Source organism: Mobula hypostoma, chromosome 4 (genome assembly GCF_963921235.1).
Source record: "Mobula hypostoma chromosome 4, sMobHyp1.1, whole genome shotgun sequence".
Taxonomy (NCBI): domain Eukaryota; kingdom Metazoa; phylum Chordata; class Chondrichthyes; order Myliobatiformes; family Myliobatidae; genus Mobula; species Mobula hypostoma.
The window spans coordinates 11,091,815-11,115,257 of record NC_086100.1 but is presented as its reverse complement, the minus strand read 5'-3'; the positions used below and the strand labels follow the sequence as shown (position 1 = coordinate 11,115,257).

Below are 23,443 nucleotides of genomic sequence, written 5' to 3'. Positions count from 1 at the left end.
CTATAGAACGTTGTCAAAGTTTTACATGTCACGACAAATCTTTGAAAACTTTTAAGGAAGTGGAGTCGTGTCGAGCTTTCTTCCTGATCATGCTTACAGGACCCAGGACAGGTCCTTAAATTTAAGTTGCTGACCCTCTCCAACTTTACAACAGTGGTGTGCTGAAGAGCATCTCTGAACTCATTACACATAGAACCTTGAAGTGGATGGGTGAGCTTCGGCAGCGGAAGCCCACGAAACTACACAGTGGCCACTTTATTAGGTATAGGAGTTACGTAATGAAGTGGCCACCGAGTGTGTGAGTGTGTGTGTGTGTGTGTTAGTAGTTACTGTTGTCGGACTTGTTCTACTTCCTCCTGTGCTCTGCGTGGTGCTGTGCGTTAACATTTCAAAACCCAACTTTCTTGTTAATGTGTAGATCACCAAACTCCGACCCCTCCCCTTCCCAGTGCTCGCTTCAGACTCTGCGCACTGCAATACGTGACTGCGCTTCGGATAATGTATTCGGAACCTTCGTCTGCTCTCATTAAATAGAGGGGAAAGAGACAGAGAGAGAGAGAGAGAGAGATATGCAAGAACCGTAACACCGGTCCGATGCAGGTAAGCCCATGCACTCTAATCGCAATGCAATGCATGAAGTCATTTTCATCTTTGCCACGCTTCATGTATCAAGCAATCTATTGCGAGTAATTATTATATTAACTAATTAAGCTGGTGCATATTCTTGCTTATAATTGCAGCCGATTCTTCATCCCGAAGAAATTCCAGGTAACTTCTGCCTGATAATCTGTCAAGAAAAAAATAATGGTATGAACTCAAATTGTTTTAAATAATTGGATTTTCGATTCACTGATGCAGTAGTTTGTGTATGTGTCTCTGTCGGGGCTGGCTCCCGTCTTAAGATCTTTCCCGTGGAAAATTCGGCCGTGGGATGAACATAATAAAAATATACATTAAGACGTCTGGAATATTGATGAGGGTTTCACTAATAGGATTGTTCCGAATTGGAGACACCCCCGCGAGTAGCGGAAGCTGCAGGCTTGAGTTGTGATTCACGAATGCGAATCGCACAATGCAGTCAGAAAAAAATGCATTTTAATTGCACATTTTTAATAATCGTTTTAGCACACAGCCTGTCAGAGCTGTGGTGCAAGAGCCCACCTCTTATTGGTCAGCTTTGTTTAGCGGACTTAACGCTGATCCTTTGGTGGTATTAGCACCTTGGTGAAACGGGGAAGGGGGTGGATGGATTAGGGTAGAGGGCTGTAGCAATGTATGAGGAGCGATATTGATTCCACGCATCTCAATTATTCCGCAAATGCACGACTACGTTTAAGGTTTTAATGATGCATTTTATGTCACGCGAGGAAAAATACCATTATTGAATAAATGCAAGATGTGACGTATCTTAATATCGACAGGAGAAACTGAGATTGCGCGCCGCGTGCAGTGTTTGCCGGGATTTGTAGTTCTTTTTTAAAATATATTCTTGAAGAGTAGTTTTAGTGTTGCAGTTTTCATTATAATAATGCGTGCTACTATCGGAATTATTTAATTCAATATTTTCTTTTTTTAATTCTTAAATGAATAAAGACGGTTAATGAAAAAGATGTTGGAAATACCTAACAGGTCAGTCAGGAAAGGAAAGGAAATAAAGTTTAGGAATCACGTCGGATGATTCTCAAAACTGGGAATAGTGAGAGATGAAAAACAGATTTAAAGGAGCAGAGAGAGGGGGAGAGGAGAAGCGATAACAGAAGGTCTGTCCAAGGATGTATTGGAAGAGGCATTCAATGAAGGTGGATGGCCCCCCTCATTTCAAACAAGGATTTTCACTGCACTAAAAGGGGTTGAATCTGTTGAATTCATTGCTACAGACAGCTGTAGATGCCAAATCATTGGGCCATCTGGGCCATGCTCTCTTCTCGCCAGGATGCATGAGTGAGCTAACCCAGCTGCAGGAAGTGATGGATACGGCCCAGTCCATCATTGGCAAAGCCCTCCTGACCATTGAGCACATTTACAAGGAGTGCAGGAAAGCAGCATCCATCATTAAAGACTCCCACCATCTTGGAGGCCATGTTCTCATCTTGCAGCTACTGTTGGGAAGGAGGTACAGGAACCTCCGGTTCTACACTACTAGCTTTAGGAACGGTTATTACTCTATAACCATCAGCTTCTTGAACTGGTGTGGATAACGTCACTCACTACAACTTAGAACTGATTGTATGAGTGACAGACTCATATTCAACAACTCTTTACAACTCACGTTCTCAGTGTAACCATCAGGTTCGGTCGGCGGTGTTAGTCTAGGGGAAGACACTCACTCTCCAGCCCGTCAAACTTGTGAAATTCATTTGTGTGGATGCTGCGTGATGTTTTCCCCTGTTACAAATCAGTACCACAAAATAACAAACAGTACACTATATGCAATTAAATGATTGAGCTTTATAATTCTTAATTTGACTAGAGGGTTAGTAAAGAAAACAAAAAGAAAAGGGCCCATTTTAGTGAAACAGTCTAATGCGCGCGTTGGAGCTCACGATTTTCCCGTCCATTCGTTCTCCATCGATTTCTCCTGGGTGTCGTCGACTCCGGATTCCCATTCCACGTCCACGCAGTCCTGCACTCTGCAACCTCTCTGTTCTGGCATCTTCTCTCTTCATCTTCTGCCAAACAAAAGCCCGCGAGTACCTCACTCTCAGGCACACAAGTAAAAACACTCCCCTCATTGGATGCCACACATTCCAGAGCTCCCTTTATCTCCATTCATAACTCAAACACTGCTGCTACAGAACAACCATCACATTAGCAGTGAAACCTTTCCCAGGGCATTACTCTCTTCCCTCCACCTATTTTAGTCATGTCCTCATGACTTTGAGATATCAGATAATTTGCCAACCCTTCCTGCAAAACAAAGTCCAACTCAGGTGTAAAAGGCAGTGACATGGCTCCCCAAAGCGGTAGGGGCCACACTGTGTTCCCCTGGTGTAACATAGGCCAGCCTATCCAGTGGTCTCCTGATTCTGTGAGACGTCCGTACCCCCTCATCTACCTCCTCATGTTCTGACACTACTGGGGATATTTCTGGTCTACCTGGCAAGGCCTCCCCCGGCCTATCACTTGTGCCCACCTGCAACTCAGACCCCTTTGTCCCTTGGCTTGAGCCCCGCTTCATCCCATGTAGGGTCCCACTGCAACCCAGGCCTTCTGCAGATAGCCCCCCCGCCCAATATCACCTGACTCAGCATGAGAAGGGTTGGGAGTCTCTTCCTCAATCAGTGGGGAGTTAGCAAATGCCAGCATGTCCTCATCCTCTGAATCAGTATCGCACTCAGGGGCAGGAGCCGGTCTAATCTCTCCGCTGTTGGTCCTGCAGTCACCCTACGTCACCGCAGAGTCCTCTTACGAGGTGTAGGCTCCAGGTTGGGCTCTGGGTCAACCTGCACCTCTTGTCCCAGAGGCAGAAGGTGGTTCCGATGGAGAATCTTGACAGACCCATTCTTATCCACTGGTTTCACCTGGAAAACTGGTATGTTTGACATCAAACTCTCATCGACATAGGGCATAGCCACCCAGCAGTCAGCCAACTTATGCTCCCAGGTGGCCCCAGATTCCTTATGAGGACTCGGTCTCCTGGCATGAGTTGTGAGAACCTAACCTTTTGATCATACCTCGTTTTATTTCCTTGATTCTGCTTGGCAGCCGCAACCTCAGCTAATTCATAAGCCTTTTTCAGCTCCCTTCTCATATCAGACACACACTTCAGATGAGCCTTCGGTGGTAGGTCGCCCTTGTCAGTCCCAAAAAAATGCTCGATGGGCAACCTCGCCTGGCGCCCAAACGTCAGATAAGATGGTGAGTACCCACTAGCTTCATTTTGGGTGCAGTTGTAGCAATGGACCAGATGTCCAATATGTAGACTTCATCCACTCCTTTTGCTGATCTCCAAGGTTCCGAGCATGTCTAGCAAGGTCCGACTAAACTTTTTGGGCTGAGGATCACCCTGGGGGTGATAAAGATTAGTCCTTGGCATCTCGACTCCGAGCATGCTCAGTAACTCATGGATGAGCCCACTTTCGCAATCCCGTCCCTGATCACGATGTATCCGCTTGGGGAGGCCATAATAAATGAAATCTTCTCCCCTAACACTTTGGCACCATGAACGCCCTCTGGTCCTTGGTAGGGAAAGCCTGAGTATATCTGGTGTAGTGATCCGTGATGACTAGGACATTCGCCATGTTGCTAGCATCTGGCTCTATTGACAGCAAATCCAAACACACCAGGTCCAGAGGCCCCACACTCTGCAAGTGGGACAAGGGAACTGCCCTCGTAGGCAGCGTCTTCCTCCGTATGCATCGAATGCACGACTTGCAGTACTCTTTGACCTTTGGCTTCATTCGGGGCCAGTGAAATTGGCCTCTGAGCATTCCTTAGGTATTTTGAACCCTCAAATGTCCAGAATCATCATGAAATGACTTCAACATAATCCTCTGATACTTCTCAGGCAGAACCAGCTGAGAATGCCTAGGTCGGTCTTGCGGTGACGTGATCCCAGTATAGGATCCGGTTCCTCAACTTCAATCTGGGCCTTTCTCTCAGTAATGGAAGAACCACAGTGTGTTTCGTCCTCTCTGCTTGGGCTGGGTCTCCCTCTTTGACCACTGACCGAATGGTACCGATGCCCGGGTCATCTCGCTGAGCAGCTGTCACTTCCCCAGGATTCAATTCCGTCAGCTGATTTGTCTTCAGAGCAGTCAGGTTACAGTAAACTTGTGGAATGGCGTCATCAGAAGCTCCCAATTGATCTACTGCTCGATCCTGCCCTTGCCTTCCATCCGCCTTCACCATGATGGCAAACTGACACATGGCTTTCACCCCTGAGGCAGGAATGCTCTCCTACTCTTCGTCCCTGTCCAGCCCTTCGTGCGCACGTCAGGACAAAGCATCAGCATCAATGTTCCTACTTCCCGGCCAATACTTCAGGCTGAAATCATAGGCAGGCAACACCGCCAACCACCTGTGCCTGTGGCATCCAATTTCACCAAGGTCAGGATATAAGTTAGGGGATTGCTGTCCGTCCTCACCTCAAACTTGGCGCCATAGAGGTAGTCACGCAACTTATCCACACAACCCATTTCAACGCCAGAAGCTCCAACTTGTGTGTGTGATAGTTTTTCTCAGGGTGACAGTCTCGGGCTGATAATCGCAACAGTTCTCAACCTAGTGCCCTGATCCTGATGTACGGCACCCGCTAAGTCCTCTCTGTTGGCATCCATATGCAGTACGTACAGCAATCGGGGGGTCTGCAAAAGCCGGCGCAGGTGCCTGGGTCAGCATCTCCTTCAGCGACTGAAAGGCCTCTTCACATTTCGCATTGGGGTTTAGATGTTTCAGAAAGGACAGGGAGGGAGGCAAAAGAGGTGGGGTTGTGGCAGAGATAGTGTCATGGCTGCAGAAAAGGTGGACGTCATGGAGGGAGTGTCTACGGAGTCTCTGTGGGTGGAGGTTAGGAACAGGAAGTGGTCAATAACTCTACTGGGTGTTTTTGTCAGGCTGCCCAGTAGTAACAGGGATATCAAGGAGCAGATAGGTAAGCAGATCCTGGAAAGGTGTAACAATAACAGAGTTGTCATGGTGGGAGATTTTAATTTCCCAAATATCGATTGGCATCTCCCTAGAGCAAGGGGTTTAGATGGGGTGGAGTTTGTTAGGTGTGTTCAGGAAGATTTCTTGACACAATACATAGATAAGCCTATAAGAGGAGAGACTGTACTTGATTTGGTATTGGGAAATGAACCTGGTCAGGTGTCAGATCTCAGTGGGAGAGCATTTTGGAGATAGTGATCATAATTCTATCTCCTTTACAATAACATTGGAGAGAGATAGGAACAGACAAGTTAGAAAGGCGTTTAATTGGAGTAAGGGGAATTATGAGGCTATCAGGCAGGAACTTGGAAGCTTAAATTGGGAACAGATGTTCTCAGGGAGAGGTACGGAAGAAATGTGGCAAATGTTCAGGGGATATTTGTGTGGAGTTCTGCATAGGTACGTTCTAATGAAACAGGGAAGTTATGGTAGGGTACAGGAACCGTGGTGTACAAAGGCTGTAGCAAATCTAGTCAAGAAGAAAAGAAAAGCTTATCTAAGGTTCAGAGAGCTAGATAATGTTAGAGATCTAGAAGATTACAAGGCTAACAGGAAGGAGCTTAAGAAGGAAATTAGGAGAGCCAGAAGGGGCCATGAGAAGGCCTTGGTGGGCAGGATTAAGGAAAACCCCAAGGCATTCTACAAGTCTGTGAAGAGCAAGAGGATAAGACGTAAAAGAATAGGACCTATCAAGTGTGACAGTGGGAAAGTGTGTATGGAACCAGAGGAAATAGCAGAGGTTCTTAATGAATACTTTACTTCAGTATTCACTGTGGAAAAGGATCTTGGTGATTGTAGGGATGACTTGCAACAGACTGAAAAGCTTGAGCATGTAGATATTAAGAAAGAGGATGTGCTGGAGCTCTTGGAAACCATCAAGTTGGATAAGTCGCCGGAACTGGATGAGATGTAACCCAGGCTACTGTGGGAGGCGAGGGAGGAGATTGCTGAGCCTCTGGTGATGATCTTTGCTTCATCAATGGGGACGGGAGAGGTTCCGGAGGATTGGAGGGTTGTGGATGTTGTTCCCTTATACAAGAAAGGGAGTAGAGATAGCCCAGGAAATTATAGACCAGTGAGTCTTACTTTAGTGGTTGGTAAGGTGATGGAGAAGACCCTGAGAGGCAGGATTTATGAACTTTTGGACAGGTATAATATGATTAGGAATAGTCAGCATGGCTTTGTCAAGAGTAGGTTGTGCCTTATGAGCCTGATTGAATTTTTTGAGGATGTAACTAAACACATTGATGAAGGAACAGCAGTGGATGTAGTGTATATAGATTCCAGCAAGGCATTTGATAAGGTACCCCATTGCAAGGCTTATTGAGAAAGTAAGGAGGCATGGGATCCAAGGGGATATTGCTTTGTGGATCCAGAACTGGCTTGTCCACAGAAGGCAAAGAGTGGTTGTAGATGGGTCATATTCTGCACGGAGGTCGATAACCGGTGGTGTGCCTGAGGGAACTGTTCTGGGACCCTTACTCTTTGTGATTTTTATAAATGACCTGGATGAGGAAGTGGAGGGATGGGTTAATAAATTTGCTGATGACACAAAGGTTGGGGGTGTTGTGGACAGTGTGGAGGGCTTTCAGAGGTTACAGCAGGACATTGAAAGATGCAAAACTGGGCTGAGAAGTGGCAGATGGAGTTCAACCCAGATAAGTGTGAAGTGGTTCATTTTGGTATGTCAAATATGATGGCAGAATATAGTATTAATGGTAAGACTCTTGGCAGTGTGGAGGATAAGATGGATCTTGGGGTCTGAGTCCATAGGACGCTCAAAGCAGCTGCGCAGTTTGACTCTGGTTAAGAAGGCGTACATTGTATTTGCCTTCATCAATCGTGGAATTGAAGTTAGGAGCCGAGAGGTAATGTTGCAGCTATATAGGACCCTGGTCAGACCCCACATGGAGTACTGTGCTCACTTCTGGTCACCTCACTACAGGAAGGATGTGGAAACCATAGAAAGGGTGCAGAGGAGATTTACAAGAATGTTGCCTGGATTGGGGAGCATGCCTTATGAAAACAGGTTGAGTGAACTCAGCCTTTTCTCCTTGGAGCAATGGAGGATGAGAGGTGACCTGATAGAAGTGTATAAGATCATGAGAGGCATTGATGGCGTGGATAGTCAGAGGCTTTTTCCCAGGGCTGAAATGGCTGCCACAAGAGGGCATAGGTTTATGGTGCTTGGAAGTAGGTACAGAGGAGATGTCAGGGGTAGGTTTTTTACACAGAGAATGGTGAGTGCATGGAATGGGCTGCTGGCAGCGTGGTGGAGGTGGAAATGATAGGATCTTTTAAGAGACTCCTGGATGGCTACATGAAGCTTAGAAAAATAGAGGGCTATGGGTAAAGCCTGGGTAGTTCTGAGGTATGGGCATGTTTGCCACAGCTTTGTGGGCCGAAAGGCCTGTATTGTGCTGTATGTTTCTGTGTTTTTTCTATCCCACCTCAGTCCAAAAGACTCCGAAGTGCTCAGATACTCTTTACCCTTCTCTCCGTTTGTCCTCCCTTTGTTCCCCAAGGGAGGTTAACCGCACAGAAGCTGATTTAAAGGGTGACTCACTTTTTTTAATATTAGATTATGAGGGTACTCAGTCCTCATTTATTGTCATTTAGAAATGCATGCATGCATTAAGAAATGATGCAATGTTTCTCCAGAGTGATATCACAAAAAAAACAGGACAAACCAAAGACTAACACTGATAAGACCACATAATTATAACATATAGTTACAGCAGTGCAAAGCAATACCATAATTTGATAAAGAGCAGTCTCAAAGTTCCAATCGACTCCCGATAGTCCCCGATAGCAGGCGGCAGAAGGGAGAAACTCTCCCTGCCATAAAGCTCCAGACGCCGACAACTGTCGATGCATTGCAAGCACCCGACCACAGCTGGGTGAGTCCGTCTGAAAACTTCGAGCCTCTGACCAGCCCTTCGACACCGAGCACCGAGCACCATCTCTGCCGAGCGCTTTGACCCCGCCCCGGCTGCCGAGCAACAAGCAAAGCCGAGGAATTGGGGCCTTCCCCTCCAGAGATTCTGGATCACACAGTAGCAGCGGCAGTGAAAAAGGCATTTCAGAAGTTTCTCCAGATGTTCCTCTGTTCTCTCACGTCTGTTTCCATCAAATCAGGATTGTGCACGGCACCCTACTTGACAGATTACAGATATCATTCACCGGAGTGGCCGCGCAAGCTGCATCGCGCCGCCATCTTCTCCTCCTCACGAATCTCCTATAGTAACCACAGAACCCAAGGAATGAGCGCAAAGCACTCACAGTCTGGGACCTTGGCCAGGTGGTCACAGTCTCTGTCTAAGCCGGATCCATAGCTACTCCGTCCTGTGAGACTGTGCCCAACATAGCTGACAGATGTCTTGCAGAACTGGCACTTGTCCAGTGAAAGTTTTAACCCTTCAGCTTTCAGGTGGCCCAGCACTTTCAGTAGCCTCTCTTCATGCTCTTCCAAGGTGGACCCAAACACTATGAGGTCGTCCAGATACACCACTACCTCAAGCAAGTTCATACCCCCCACCATTTTCTCCATGACACGCTAGAAGGTTGTAAGGGCTCCTGATATACCCTGGGGCATCCTTTCGAACTGGAAGAATCCCAGTGGACATATAAATGCCGTCTTCTCTTTGCCAGCCTCACTGATGGGGATCTGGTAATATCCACTCCTCAGACAGGGCAGCATGTCTTCGATCCTTGGGACCGTATACTGGTCGGGGACGGTACGCCTGTTCAAAGTCTTATAGTCCACACACATCCGTACCTTCCCATTCTTCTTTCTGGCACTGCTATTGGGGTCACATAGGGGCTTCAGGTTTCCGTAATGATCCCAGCTTCATTCAATTTACACAAATGCTGCTGAATGTCTTCCGCCTCTGCAGAGGCCAGTTGCTGCACCTCCCTCTGAACGGGATGTCCTCAGTCACCTGGCTGCTCCTGGAACAACTGGAAAAGACACCTTCCAGCTTCAACATCTTCTCTAGCAACCTTCTCTTCCAAACTACAGGAACCGGGGGGTCCCCGAAGTTGAATGACTCAGCAGTCAACTCTCTCTCTTTTTCCAATAGTTTCTCCCCGGCTTGTCTCACAGGGACACTAGACATTACCGTCACCGGGAAAAGATGCGCCAGGGGCATCCCCGGCTTAAAGGTGACCTCCCTCTTCATAGTTTTCCTGACAATCACTGCCATCCTCTTTACCTGTACAACCGAGGGTTTCTGCAGTTTGAGTTTCACCAGTATCCCAGCAGGTAATCCAGATTCCTCCTTGTGGTCTTCCGGAGCATCCACTAAGATGGCTTCGTCGTTGGGCCATCTCGGGAAATTTGGGGTTTCCCATTACAGGTGGCCCCTGTTTTCCGAACATTCGCTTTCTGAAACCTTGCTGTTATGAAAGACCTACATTAGTTACCTGTTTTTGCTAACAGAATGTGCTTTCACTGTTATGAGAAAAGGCAGCGTATGAAAAAAAGGCAGCGCACGAGAAAAGCAGCGCGCGCCGGAACAGCCAAGCTCCTCCCCCGGAACTACATTCTAGCCGGCATTGCTTAAACACGTGCTTTATATCGATTTATTTTGTGCATCCGTTAGCAAGATGAGTTCTAAGGTACCGAAAAGCCTAAAAGAGCTCGTAAGTGTGTTACTCTTAGCGTAAAACTAGTCATAATTAAGCGTTTGGATCATGGTGAATGAAGTAAGGACATTGTCCGCGTGTTGAACTTGCCTGCGTCCACCATTCGCACTATTTATACGCAGAGAGAAAGAATTTTGAAAGCTGCCGATATTACTGTTGGTTCTGCTCGTAGCAAAGTGGTCTCTCTTAGTCGGCATTCAATAATGGATAAAATGGAAAGTCTATTGCTTGAGTGGATTAATGGGTGTACAAAGCGTGGTGTTCCATTAAGTTTTCTTATATTTAAGGAGAAATCAGTCAGTCTTTTTAACAAGCTGAAACAGAAAGCACTGGACGATGGTGATGAAAGTGGAATTTAAAGGTAGTCATGGGTGGTTTGATTGGTTTCTGAGACGAGGGCAGCTTCATCGTTTAAACAGTGGTCCCCAACCTCCAGGCCACTGACCGATACATTGCCGCGAAGAATGCAGTGGTGCAGCGGTAGTTGGGATGCACACAGCACATCTTTAAGAAAAAAGCCAAAATAAACAAGCTAATTAATTAGGTGCCGCCCGGCACGTAAATGTCGGCCCAGGTCAGAGGCGATTGCCGATTGCGTCAGGTGCTTATTCGTATAAGCAAGTGTTTAACTGTGATGAAACTGCAATTTATTGGAGTCTTCCCGATTCTGGTAAGTGAAACTTCACTGTACATACATTATTTCTACTTTACATAGGCTGGGTATTTTTTTAAGTGATATTTGGTATGATTTGGCAGCTTCACAGCTTTAAGGTTACTGGAGAGAGTGTTTCTGCTGAGAGCGTTTGCGCCGTGTTTTTGCCGAGAGCGCTTCCGCGGGATTTTCGCTGCACTAGACAGTGCTGCAGGAAAGTATTTCTACTTTATATAGGCTGTGTATTTATCGTATCATTCCTGCTTTTACTATATGTTACTGTTGTTTTAGGTTTTATGTGTTATTTGGCATGATTTTGTAGGTTATTTTTTGGGTCTGGGAACGCTCAAAAATTTTTCCCATGTTAATAAATGGTAATTGCTTATTCACTTTACAACATTCCGGCTTACGAACCGTTTCATAGGAACACTCTACCTTCGGATAGCGAGGGAAACCTGTACTCTCGCTACTTCCCTGGGTCATAACACAATTGGCTTGGACTGGGTGAACCACACAGTCCCTCCTCTGAACTTGTTATCTGGCCCAATGCAGCCATGCACTTCCTCAAAAGCAGTTCGAAACACCGGGTGAACGGACAATGTTCTCAGGAAGCTCTCTCCAGCTTTCTCCTTGCAGGCTCCCATGAGCCCCCTCACAGTAGGAGTGTTGGTCCCCACAGGAATTGAAATGCCGCCCCTCTCGGGGTCTGGACAGACTAGCACTAATGTATCAAGGACCTTAGCCACTCCCACAGCAGCCTCTGAAAGCTCCAGCTTATGAAAAGTAACCATCATATGGATAATCACCCGCACTAAGACCTCAGATCTCTAGTGCACTGAATGGCGTCAATGGTAAATGTGTCAAATACTGGTTGTAAAATGAACAGTACAGCAAGTGACCTGCGATCCTGTGTCAAGTATGGCTCTAGCATAAGTACCCTCTATCTGTAGTGATACGCTGGAGCTTGGCCCCACTAAGCCTTCAGGAATATGGTTCTTTGCTTTAAGGTGTTCCTTGATATATGGCTGGGAATGTGTCCCCCCACCCCCGATATGCCAGGCCGACCCCTCACTGGATCTCTTTTAAGTTTTCCCCATGACTCTCTCTGCTTAGATACCTGGGGACTCACTCTCCAAAGGGTTTCCCATCATTCACACTCCCACCTGAAGTGTTTCTCTTCACCACAGTTATAACAGATGATACCGGCCGCTCCCCTTCTCATGTAACACTGGCTGCTAGCAGCCCTCCGCATAGTCCGTCGTCTTAGAGGATCCGCCTCCCTATCAGCTCTATCATATGGGGGAGTGGGTTACACCTGTTGATAACAAGTTGGACACCTCAGTTCTCAACTCTGCCACAATCTCCTCTACTAATCCCAGGGATAGGTTATCTGTGGTCACCTCACTGCAGGTGACTACTACTGAGGACTGTACCCTGCTGACGGAGGCCTCCCGTGCTTCCAACGCATTCTCCTCCTCTCGTACTTCTCTGATTAGCTCAACAAATGAGGGAAGGGGATGTGTCTTACGAGACATTCGGAGACCCTAAGTGATCAGGTCCTGGGACTGGGCGCCTTTTGCTATCTGGTCCGTTCTTAACTGATCCACCTCAACCACCTGAATGGGCCCTCTGCGCCAAAAGTAATTTAGCTGCCTCTCTAGCCAAAAGATTTTGGCAGAAAGCTTCTCCCCGTTCTCCTGACGCATGTTCTGAAACCCTGCCATGAGCTCCATTGGGCTCCCTGTCGTGCCAAATGCATTTTCCAGTGCTCCCATGCAATCACCAGCCTTGGCTAAGGGGTACCAGAATTTCACGGCTCTCACCTCATCAAACACGCCCACTCAAACTTTCAGCCAATCTTTACATCATCAGAGCACTGCCACTCATCTGACAACTGAGAGGTCTTCTCCACCCAAGTCTCATACTCCTCTTCCCCCTTAGGGGTGGGCCTTATTGCAGAGAATAGGCAGAGCCTACTACAGCTGGGACTTTGGACCTAGGCATTTTTTCATTTATTCACCGGAGTGGTAAGGACGGATACTAACTCAGAATTCTCAATCTTCCCTGGGGGATAGGGACTAATTAGACATTCCAAATCCGACCACTCTTTCCCCTCACTCCTCAGAAATGATAGAACCCTGCCTTTGAAGTCTCCGCCCCCAACTATGGGAAATTCGACTTGTGATTTGACCCGCTCTGCTGCCTTTACATCAGCACTAGTCTGCAGTAAAACGAGGTCCGTTCTCGTCATTTTGTCAAACCTCTGCCCCACAATTGTAACTTTGCTGACAACTTTAACAGTACTTAACAGGTGAATTAACAATTCATCTAGAGTATGACTACCTACCCCACTCAACACGCACGCATTAGTCACTAGTAACTCTCGTGGATGAACACCACCTCTCCACTCTGGCAGAATCCATACTAGCACAGACTTAAAACACACAACCCACCGGTTCAGTACTCAGGACAATCACACAGCATCCAACGAAATCAATCAATCCCGGATGAGCCCCCACAATTGTAACCCTCAGGTTCGGTCGGCAGCATTATTCTAGGGTAAGACACTCTCAGGCCCACCAAACTTGTGAAATCTCATTTGTGTGGATGCTGTGTGATGTTTTCCCCTGTTACAAATCAGTACCACAAAATAACAAACAGTACACCATATGCAATTAAACAATTTAGCACTATAATTCTTAATTCGACTAGAGGGTTAGTAAAAAAAAATCAAAAAGAAAAGGGCCTATTTTAATGAAACAGTCTAATATGCACGTTGGAGCTCACGATCTTCCCGTCCATTCGTTCTCCATCGATTTCTCCCGGGCGTCGTCGACTCCCAACCCCATTCTATGTCCACTCAGTCCTACAGTCTATGACCTCTCTGTTCTGGCATCTTCTCTCTCCATCTTCTGCCGAATGAAAGCCCACAAGTACCTTGCTGTCAGGCACACAAGAAAGAAAAACACTCCCCTCATTGGATGCCGCATATTCCAAAGCCCTCGTTATCTCTACTCATAACCCAAACACTGCTGGTACAGAGAAACCATTACATTAGCAGTGAAACCTTTCCCAGGGCGTTACATCAGTATTATTTTTATTTCCACAGTTTGGCTTCTTTTGCACACTAGTTGTTTGTCAGTCTTTGTTTATATATTTTTGTAAAATTCTGTTGTATTTATCTTGTAAATGCCTGCAGGAAAATAAATGTAATATATGGTAACATATACGTATTCTGATGATAAATATACTTTGGGCTTTGAACAAGTAAACCATGTGAACTTACACATGCTGCTGAGGATAGATGGGGAGTTGATTGAACACTTTGTCAGAAAGAAGGTCACACTTTCTCAATGTACTTTGAAGTGTTTTCCTGGATAGTACACTCATGAGAGTGCAGAGCCATGGTGACTAAACCTCTGAACTGGTATCAGAGGAGTTGGACCATTAATCTAGAGTGGTTGAATTCCACTATGACAGGTTGTGGTTAAATTCCAGTACTGAAATAAATGGAAGTTATGTACTGTCTTTATATAATCAAGCATGGCCAGGTATGGAGTATTGCATTTGTTTCTGATAGCCACCTTATAGGAAGGCTATGGAGGCTCTGGCTAAGATTAGATTGATTCGAAACTTTGAAACATTTTGAGAAATACTTTGTTTGCATCAGGTTAAATCAGCGAGGGTTGTGCTAGGAAACCTGCAAGTGTTGCCATTTTTCTGGTGCCAACATATCAGGCCCATAACTCACTAACCAATGGAATGTGGGAGTATACTGGAGCATCCACAGGAAACACACACAGTCACTGGGAGAATGTACAAACTCCTTGTGAAAGCAGCAGGGGTTAAATCCCGATCAGTGATCACTGGCGTTGTTATAGTGTTATGCTACCTTGCCAACTTTACGCTACCATGCTAGAAGTGGTTGGACAAATGGGTTGCTTTCTCTGGAGTGGCAGAGGGGAGTACTGATTAGAAATTAATAATATTATGAGAGACAGAGATAGAATAGATAGTCCGAATCTTTTTTCCCGAATAGAGAGATGTCAAATGCTACTGGGCATACATTTGAGGTGAGAGGGCATAAGTTTAAAGGAGGTAACCTGGGCACGTTTTGTTTACGTAGTTGTCGGTGCGTAAATGCTGTGCCAGGATTGGTGGTAGAGGCAGATATGATAGAAGTACTTAAGAGGCTTTTAGACAGGCACCTGAATGTGCAGAGAATAGAGGGGTATGGACCACATGCCTGCGGAATCAATGAAGCATTATTTTTATTTTAGATTAGATTAGATTATTTATTAGTTTAATTAGTTTGGCACAACAAGGCCATACTGCTGAATATTCTCTATGTTCTAAATCTGAAATTTTTAGGAAAAGCTGCCATCTGTAATTGTGAGCATTATGTATCTGGTTCCTAATGTCCTTCAGACAGGAATTTTGCCTTCTTACCCAATGTTCTTCATCTGTGAATCCAGCCTACCAAGTAAAACTTACATTCAGTGGTACTGCTCATTAATGCAATTATCTGATCATCCAATCATACGACAGCAACTCAATGTGTAATAGCAACAGGCTCAGTTGTTGTTCAGACCAGATATCAGAAAGGGGAAGAAATTTGATCTAAGTGACTTAAACTGTGTTATGATTGTTGGTGCCAGACAGGGTGGTTTGAGTATCTCAGAAACTGCTGATCTCCTGCGATTTTCATGCACAACAATCTGTAGAGTTTTACAGGAAATGGTGCTAAAAAAACAAATAAAAATCCATTGAGAGGCAGTCCTGTGGGTGAAAAGGCCTTGTTAATGAGAGAGGTCCGAGGAGTATGGTCAGACCAGTTTGAGCTGACAGGAGGATGACAGTAACTCAAATAACCATGTGTTACAACAGTGGTGGAGAAGAGCATCTCTGAATATACAGCATGTTGAATCGTGAAGTGGATGGGCTATAGCAGCAGAAGACCACGAACATACACTTAGTGGCTACTTTATGAGGCATAGGAGATATATAATAAAGTGGGCACTGAATGTATTTTACCTTCTGTTCAAGGGGTGATCAGAGTTGGATACTGAGTGATGTGAGCGTCTAAATCCCATGAATGAATAAAAGATCTCTTTGTAGTGGCACATTGATTGCTGTAGCTTTTATGCAGGCAAGAATTCATTGAACAGATTCTTACTTAGAGGCTGGTCGCCTCATTATAAGCAGGATGTGGAAGCTTTAGAGAGGGTGTAGAAGAGATCACCGGGCTACTGGTTGGATTAGAGAACATCTCTGAATGCACAATATGTCAAACCTTGATGTGGATGGACAGAAAATTGGGAAAACTTTCTTATGAGGAAAGTTTGAGCTGTCTAGGGATTTATATCTTGCAGCAAAAGAGGATGAGAGGCAACTTGATAGAGGTGTACAAGATGATAAGAGGCATAGAGTGGACAGCCAGCTCCTTTTTCCCAGAGTAGAAATGACTAATGCAAGAAGGCATAATTTAAAGATTGGAAGAATGTATTGGGGGGTGTCAGAGATGGGTTTTTTTATGGAGAGTGGTGGGCGCATGGATTGCATAGCCAGTGTTGGTGTAGAGGCAGGTACATTAGAGACATTTAAGTAACTTTCAGATAGGCATATGGATGTTAGGAAAATGAGGGGTTATATGGGAGGGAAGAGTTACAGCTCGAAAGTTTGTGAACTCTGCAGAATTTTCTCTGTTTCCGCATAAATATGACCTAAAATGTGATCAGATCTTCACCTAATTCCTAAAACTAGATAAAAAGAACTCAATTTAAAAAAAACACAAAAACATTATACTTGTTCATTTATTTACTGAGAAAAATGATCCAATATTACATGTATTTGTTAGAAAAAGTATGTGAACCTTTGCTTTCAGTAACTGGTGTGACCCCTAGTACAGCAATAACTTCAACCTAACGTTTCCAGTAACTGTAAATCAGTCTTGCACATTGGCTTGGAGGAATTTTAGGCCATTCCTCCTTACAAAACTGCTTCAACTCTGGGATGTCGGTGGGCTTCCTTGCATGAACTGCTTGCTTCAGGTTCTTCCACAATATTTCTAAAGGATTAAGGTCAGGACTTTGAGTCTGTCATTCCAAAACACAAAGTTTTTTTCTTTTTAGACCATTCTGTTGTTGATTTACTTTTGTCTTTCGGATCATTGTTGCATTATCCAACTTCTATTAAGCTTCAGGTGATGGACTGCTACCCTGACATTCTCCTGTAAAATGTCTTGATACAATTTTGAATTCATTGTTCCCTCAACAATTGCAAGCTGTCCAGGCCCTGAGGCAGCAAAGCAGCCCCAAACCATGATGCTCCTTCCACCATGCTTCACAGATGGGATGAGGTATTGGTGTTAGTGTGCAGTGCCCATTTTCCTCCAAATATAGCAATGTGCATTTCTGCCAAAAAGTTTAACTTTTGTCTCACCTATCCACAGAACATTGTCACAGAAGTGTTGTAGAACATCCTGGTGGTCTTTTGCAAATTTAGATGTCCAGCAATTTTTTCTTTTGGAGAGCAGTGGTTTCCTCTGTGGTGTCCTTCCATGAACACCATTCTTGTTCAGTGCTTTTCTTAAAGTGGACACATGAACAGAGACTTTAGCATGTTCTAGAGATTTCTGCAGGTCTTTGGCTGTTACCCTTAGGTTCCGTTTGACCTCCTTCAGCATTTCACATTGTGTTCTTGGTGTGATCTTTGCAGGATGTCCACTGCTAAGGAGAATAGCAACAGTACCGAGTTTCCTCCATTTGTAAATAATTTCTCTTACTGTGGATTGATGAAGACTCAGGTCTTTAGAAATACTTTTGTAGCCTTTTCCAGCCTCATGCATCTCTACAATTCTTCTTCTAAGCGTTTCTGGAAGTTGTTTAGATCAAGGCATGATGCACATAAACAGATATTTCTTGAGAAGAGCAGGCTTTGTCAGGAAACTGACTTTGTGTGTCTTTATAGAGCAGGGCATCTCTACAACCCCCACCTCCAATCTCATCCTATTGACTGGAACACCTAACTCTAAATAGCTTTTGTAGAAGGTATTACCCCAGGGGTTCACATACTTTTTCTGACAAGTACACATAATATTGGATCATTTTTCTCAATAAATAAATGAATAAGTGTAATGTTTTTTGTGTAATGTATTTAATTGGGATCTCTTTATCTAATTTTAAGACTTGCGTGAAGATCCGATCACATTTTTGGTCATATTTATGCAGAAATAGAGAAAATTCTATATCATATAAATTGTATTGCTTTGTGGCAGCAGTACAGTTCGAGGACATAAAATTACTATAAATTACAGAACAAACGGTGCAACAAATGGAATAATGCAGTAGTCCATGGATTTGTGGACTGTTCAAAAATCTAGAGGGGAAGAAGCTGTTTGTGAATCATTGAGTGTTGGTACCTCCTCCTCTCTGGAGTATGTAATGAGAAGTGGACATGTTTGTTATGGTGAGGGTCCTTAATAATGGACGCCGCTTCCTTGAGGCACTGCCTCTTGAGGATTCAAAACTGCCATTGAAGGGAAATTGAGACCCAAATCAAATCAGACATCTTCTTATTGAATGGCAGAGCAGGTTTGAGAGGCCATTTTGGGGACTCCTGTTTCAATTTCATATATTCTTAAGTTTGTGCAACTAAAATCCATCAATCTCATTTTGGCATTTTTATTTGTGGCGTCGAATATTGCAGGAGAGCTCCTGTGACCTTTTTTCCCCCTGATTTCTGTCCAATTTTAAATGAGTGGTCCCGTGGAAATAGAATTGGTTTATTATGGTCAGGTGCTGGGGTACAGTGAAAAACTTGTCTGGTTTACCATCCATGTAGATCAATTTATTACAACAGTGCATTGAGATAATGCAAGGTAAAACAATAACAGAATGCAGAATAAAGTACACAGAGGAAATATAGTGCAGGCGGACACAAAGGTTCATGGACTATTTGTCCCACTCCCATCAGGGAGGAAACTATGTAGCATCCACATCAGGACCAAAAACAGTTACTTTCCCCAAGCAGTAAGACTGATCAACACCTCTACTCACTAACACACCTCACCAGCACTACTTTAGCATTTCCTCTCAGAGTCACCTAACGTACGATAATACTGAGCCTAACATCATTTTATGGACAAACAGTAAATCTATGTATATAAGCTATCTTATGTATTTATATTTATTGTGCTCTTTATCTTATTGTGTGTTTTTTTTGTGCTGCATTGGATTCGGAGTAACAATTACTACAGTCTCCTTTATGCTTGTGTACTGGAAATGACATGAAGCAATCTTAAAGACCATAATGAGGTATATTGTGTCCTGGTAGGCACCACCTCATTCATTGATGTGGTTTCATGGTAGGAGAATGAGGGTGAAAAATTTTTGTGTGTGTGTGTGTGAGCGAGAGGGAGATACAGAATAAACTGTAAAGAAATGAGTAGGGATAGACTTAATGGGGTCAAGTGGCCTGATTCTGCTCCTATGTCTTGTGGTCTAATGTAATGGGACTGATGAGATTGTGCTGACAGCAAGAGGAGCGGAATTAGGCCTGTTGTGTCTGATCTACCATTCAATTATTACAATGTTATAAGGAAAGATTGAATAGTTAAGACTTTATTCCTTAGAACGTAGAAGATTGAGGGGAGATTTGACAGAAGTATACAAAAATATGAGAGGTATAGATAAATGCAAGCAGGCTTTTTCCACTGAGGCTTGGTGGAACCACGGCTAAGGGTGCAAGGTGAAAGTTTAAGGGGAACACAAGTCTCACCCAGAGAGTCGTGAGAGTGTGGAACAAGCTGCCAACGCAAGTGGTGCATGCGAACTCAATTTCAAAGTATAAGAGAAGTTTGGATAGCTATCCTGAATGGCAGGGTATGGAGAGCTATCGTCCAGGTGCAGGTCAATGGGACTGGACAATTTAAATGGTTCGGCACAGACTAGATGAGCTGAAGGGCCTGTTTCTGTACTGTACTTTCCAATGACTCTGTTTTTCCTTTATCCAGTTCTCCCGCCTTCTCCCTATAACTCTTAAACCTATACCAGTCAAGAACCTATCAGTTGACGACTTAATACAGCCAATTCCAATTTTTTACACCTTATCAGGCAATCTATCATGCCCATCTATAATTTTAAGTATTTCAGTTATATCCAGCACCATCATTTTATTGAACTCCAGGGAACATAAACCACGCAATCTGCATTGGACTCCGTGCAATCTGGGAAGTAGACTTTGGAGTTTACTGGATTGCATTCTGCTTTGCAAGAGGTAAGGCATTTTGCAGTTTGGAGAGAAGGAGAAATTAGTGACAAACAGTTGAAAGAGAGGGTTTTGTGTCCATATGAGTAAGGTTATGATCAATCACTGCTTAGCTTAGCACAGTGTCCAGAATTGCCTTTTTGTACTGTGATGTCAAGATTTGACACTGGGAAATGCACTGGCACATGGCCAGAGATTTCTTTGTACAAGGTGCTTTGCAAACTCTAAAGTTAAAGTAACAGATAACTTCCACGTTCCTTTTCTGAGCACTGAGGCAATAGGTTTATGGTGAGAAGCAGCAGAACGGTGTTGAAAGGGATAATAAATCAGCAATGGTAATGAGAGAGCAGCTAGATGGACTGGATTTCTTAATACTCATCCTCTATCTTATGGTTTTGTGGTAATACTTCAACATGGCTTGTCCAGTGAGTTGTTTTCATCACTGGATTCTCTGAGACAATAAGACATAAGAGCACAATTAGATCATTTGGCATTCCCTCGCCTTCGCCCTTACTAATCAAGAACCTATCAACCTCCACTTTAAATATACCCAATGACTTGGCCCGCATAGCCATGTGGCAATGAATTTCACAATTTTACCAACCTCTAGCTAAAGAAATTCCTCTTCATCTTTGTTTTAAAGGGGCATCTTTGTATTCTGAGGCTGTGCCCTCTGGTCCTAGACTCCCCTACTATGGGAGGCATCTTTTTGCGTCCACTCCATAATGGCCTTTCAGTAGGTTTCAGTAAGATCTCCCATTAAAAATGGGATTGACAATGATATCCCATTCCATCCCTCCATAAGTTTCATTCCCTGCCTCGCGCACGTTAGCATTGCAGTTAGCATGATGCTTTACATGGTTAATTCTTGCCACTGTCTGTAAGAAGTCTTTATGTTCTCCGCATCACCACATGGATTTTCTCTGGGTGCTTCGGTTTCCTGTTTGGTTAGTAAGTTGTGGGCATGCTTTGTTGGTGCCAGAAGCACGGCAATACTTGCAGGCATGATCTGTACATCCTTGGGCAGTGTTGGTCTTTGAAGCAAACAACACATTTCACTTTTTGTTTTGATGTATATGTGACAAATAAAGTTAATCTTTAATCTTTTAAGTTCTCTACATTGCCTAGCTTACCCACTGCTTCTTACACTGAGTTGAATCTGTAGTTTGGTTCTTGATAGGAAGTAGCATTCCACAGGAGGAATTGAGTAAGATTGGTACAGAGCAGAAGTTTGAGTGAAGCCTTCATCGATCAGGGTCAACCGTGGATGTTGTGTCCTAGCTGTTTAGGTACACAAGCCTGGATAGTCTAATATGGAGGGCAAGCTATTGCCCATGTAGCAAGCTCCCCTCTCCACACACCTGATGAACCCAAAGGTTCAGACGAGACAGATATAATTTGGCACCAGTAGCGTCGCAGGAGTTGCCAGCCAGTGTTGAACTCAACATAGGACTGCCTTTGGAGTTCCAGCTCCAGATTCTTCCTAGGCGTTAACTCACAAAGCCATCCCCATGTGTGGGTGTAGTTGCAAGGCAGCAGAGGTTTGAGATCAGAGTTTTCCTTTTCCTAGATGAGCTGCAAACCATGGCTGATGAGCCTCATCTGCCCAAAGTGATTGGTTTTAATGCGCCAGTAAACTGCCTTTGTCAGTAGAAACAGTTCCGCCGGGTTTAATAGCTAAGCCAGACGTGAATGCCAGAAGTTGGACTTGGTTGTCAGAGGTTATTTCAGACACTTGCCATTGGGAGCTTATCCCCAACACCACCCCTGGCTATAATAACCTTAAGGGACAAAAAAAAGATGAGAATTGCACATATTAGAAGGAGAGGTGTATCTTGCTGATACAAGACCATTGAATGGTTCCCCAGTAAAATAAGATGGATTCTGTACTGAACGATCTACCTTGTAATGACTTCCCAGTAAATCATCCTGAGTGAAGGATCATGGAAATGAGGGAGATAGGGAACTGGCACAGAAGAAGAATTGAGGCATTTTAAACAGTAGGACAGGCTTGAGGGACTCAGTGACCTAATGACTATGATCTGAGTCATTGGAAAGACACTGAAACTGGTGATATAAAGGTCTTCATACTCCATGATAAGTAGACCCTCTTGGTAGAGTCTCTCAAACTTAAAAGTACATGACATTTTATACCCTTAAGATCAAAGGTAACCGCAGAATATTCAATACAATTTCCATTGTTACAATGACGTTATTTACTTCAATATTCTGAGTCTGACAATATTTCCTTTGAACAAAATACACAAAATGCTGGAGGAACTCAGCAAGTCAGGTAGCATCTATAGAGAGGAATGAACAGTTGACATATTGGGCCTCAGTCCTATTCCCCTCTCCATAGATACTGTGTGACTTGCTGAGTTCCTCCAGCATTTTGTCAGAATCAGAATCGGGTTAATATCACCAGCATTATGTTATGAAATTTGTTAAATAGGCAGCAGTAGTACAATGCAGTACCAGAAGTCTATACGACATAGGAGCAGAATTAGGCCATTCAGCCTATCGAGTCTGCTCTGCCATTCCATCATGACTGATCCCGGATCCCACTCAACTACCTTCACCTGCCTTTTCACCATATCCTTTGATGTCCTGACTGATCAGGAAATGATCAACTTCTGCCTTAAATATACGCACGGAGTTGGCAGAGCATTCCGCAGATTTACTGCTCTCTGGCTAAAAGAAAAAAAATCCTCCTTACTTGTTCTAAAAGGTCGCCCCTCAATTTTGAGACTGTGCCCTCCAGTTCTGGATACTCCCACCATAGGAAACATCCTGAAAAACTTCCATCCTAGTCTTCAAAATTCAGTAGGTTTCAGTAAGCTCCCCCCACCCCCCCGCATTCTTCTAAATTCCAGAGAGTACAGGCCCAAAGCTGCCAAATGCTCCTCATATGTTAACCCCTTCAGTCCCAGAAGCAACCATGTGAACCTCCTCTGGACTGTCTCCAATGATAACACATCCTCTCTGAAATATGGGGCCCAAAACTGTTGACAATGCTCCAAGTGTAACCTGACTGGTGTCTTACAAAGGCTCAGCATTATCTCCTTGCTTTTTTATTCTGTTCCCCTTGAAATAAATGCTAAAATTGTATTTGCCTTCTTTACCACAGACTTAACCTGCAAATTAGCCTTCTGGGAGTCTTGCACAAAGACTCCTAAGTCCCTCTGCAGCACTGATATTTGAATTTTCTCCCCATTTTGATACTAGTCT

General features: G+C 44.3%; 1 protein-coding gene across 1 annotated transcript in view; it reads left to right on the top strand.

Annotated features, from left to right (window-relative positions):
* The first annotated feature begins 546 nt into the window (after window positions 1–546).
* phc3 (polyhomeotic homolog 3 (Drosophila)) overlaps window positions 547–23,443 on the top strand; it is a 177,129-nt gene continuing 154,232 nt past the window's right edge. Inside the window, exons 1-2 of the mRNA XM_063045305.1 lie at window positions 547–600; window positions 741–768. The gene's annotated coding sequence lies outside the window, so the exon portion shown is untranslated. The remainder of the gene's footprint in view (window positions 601–740; window positions 769–23,443) is intronic.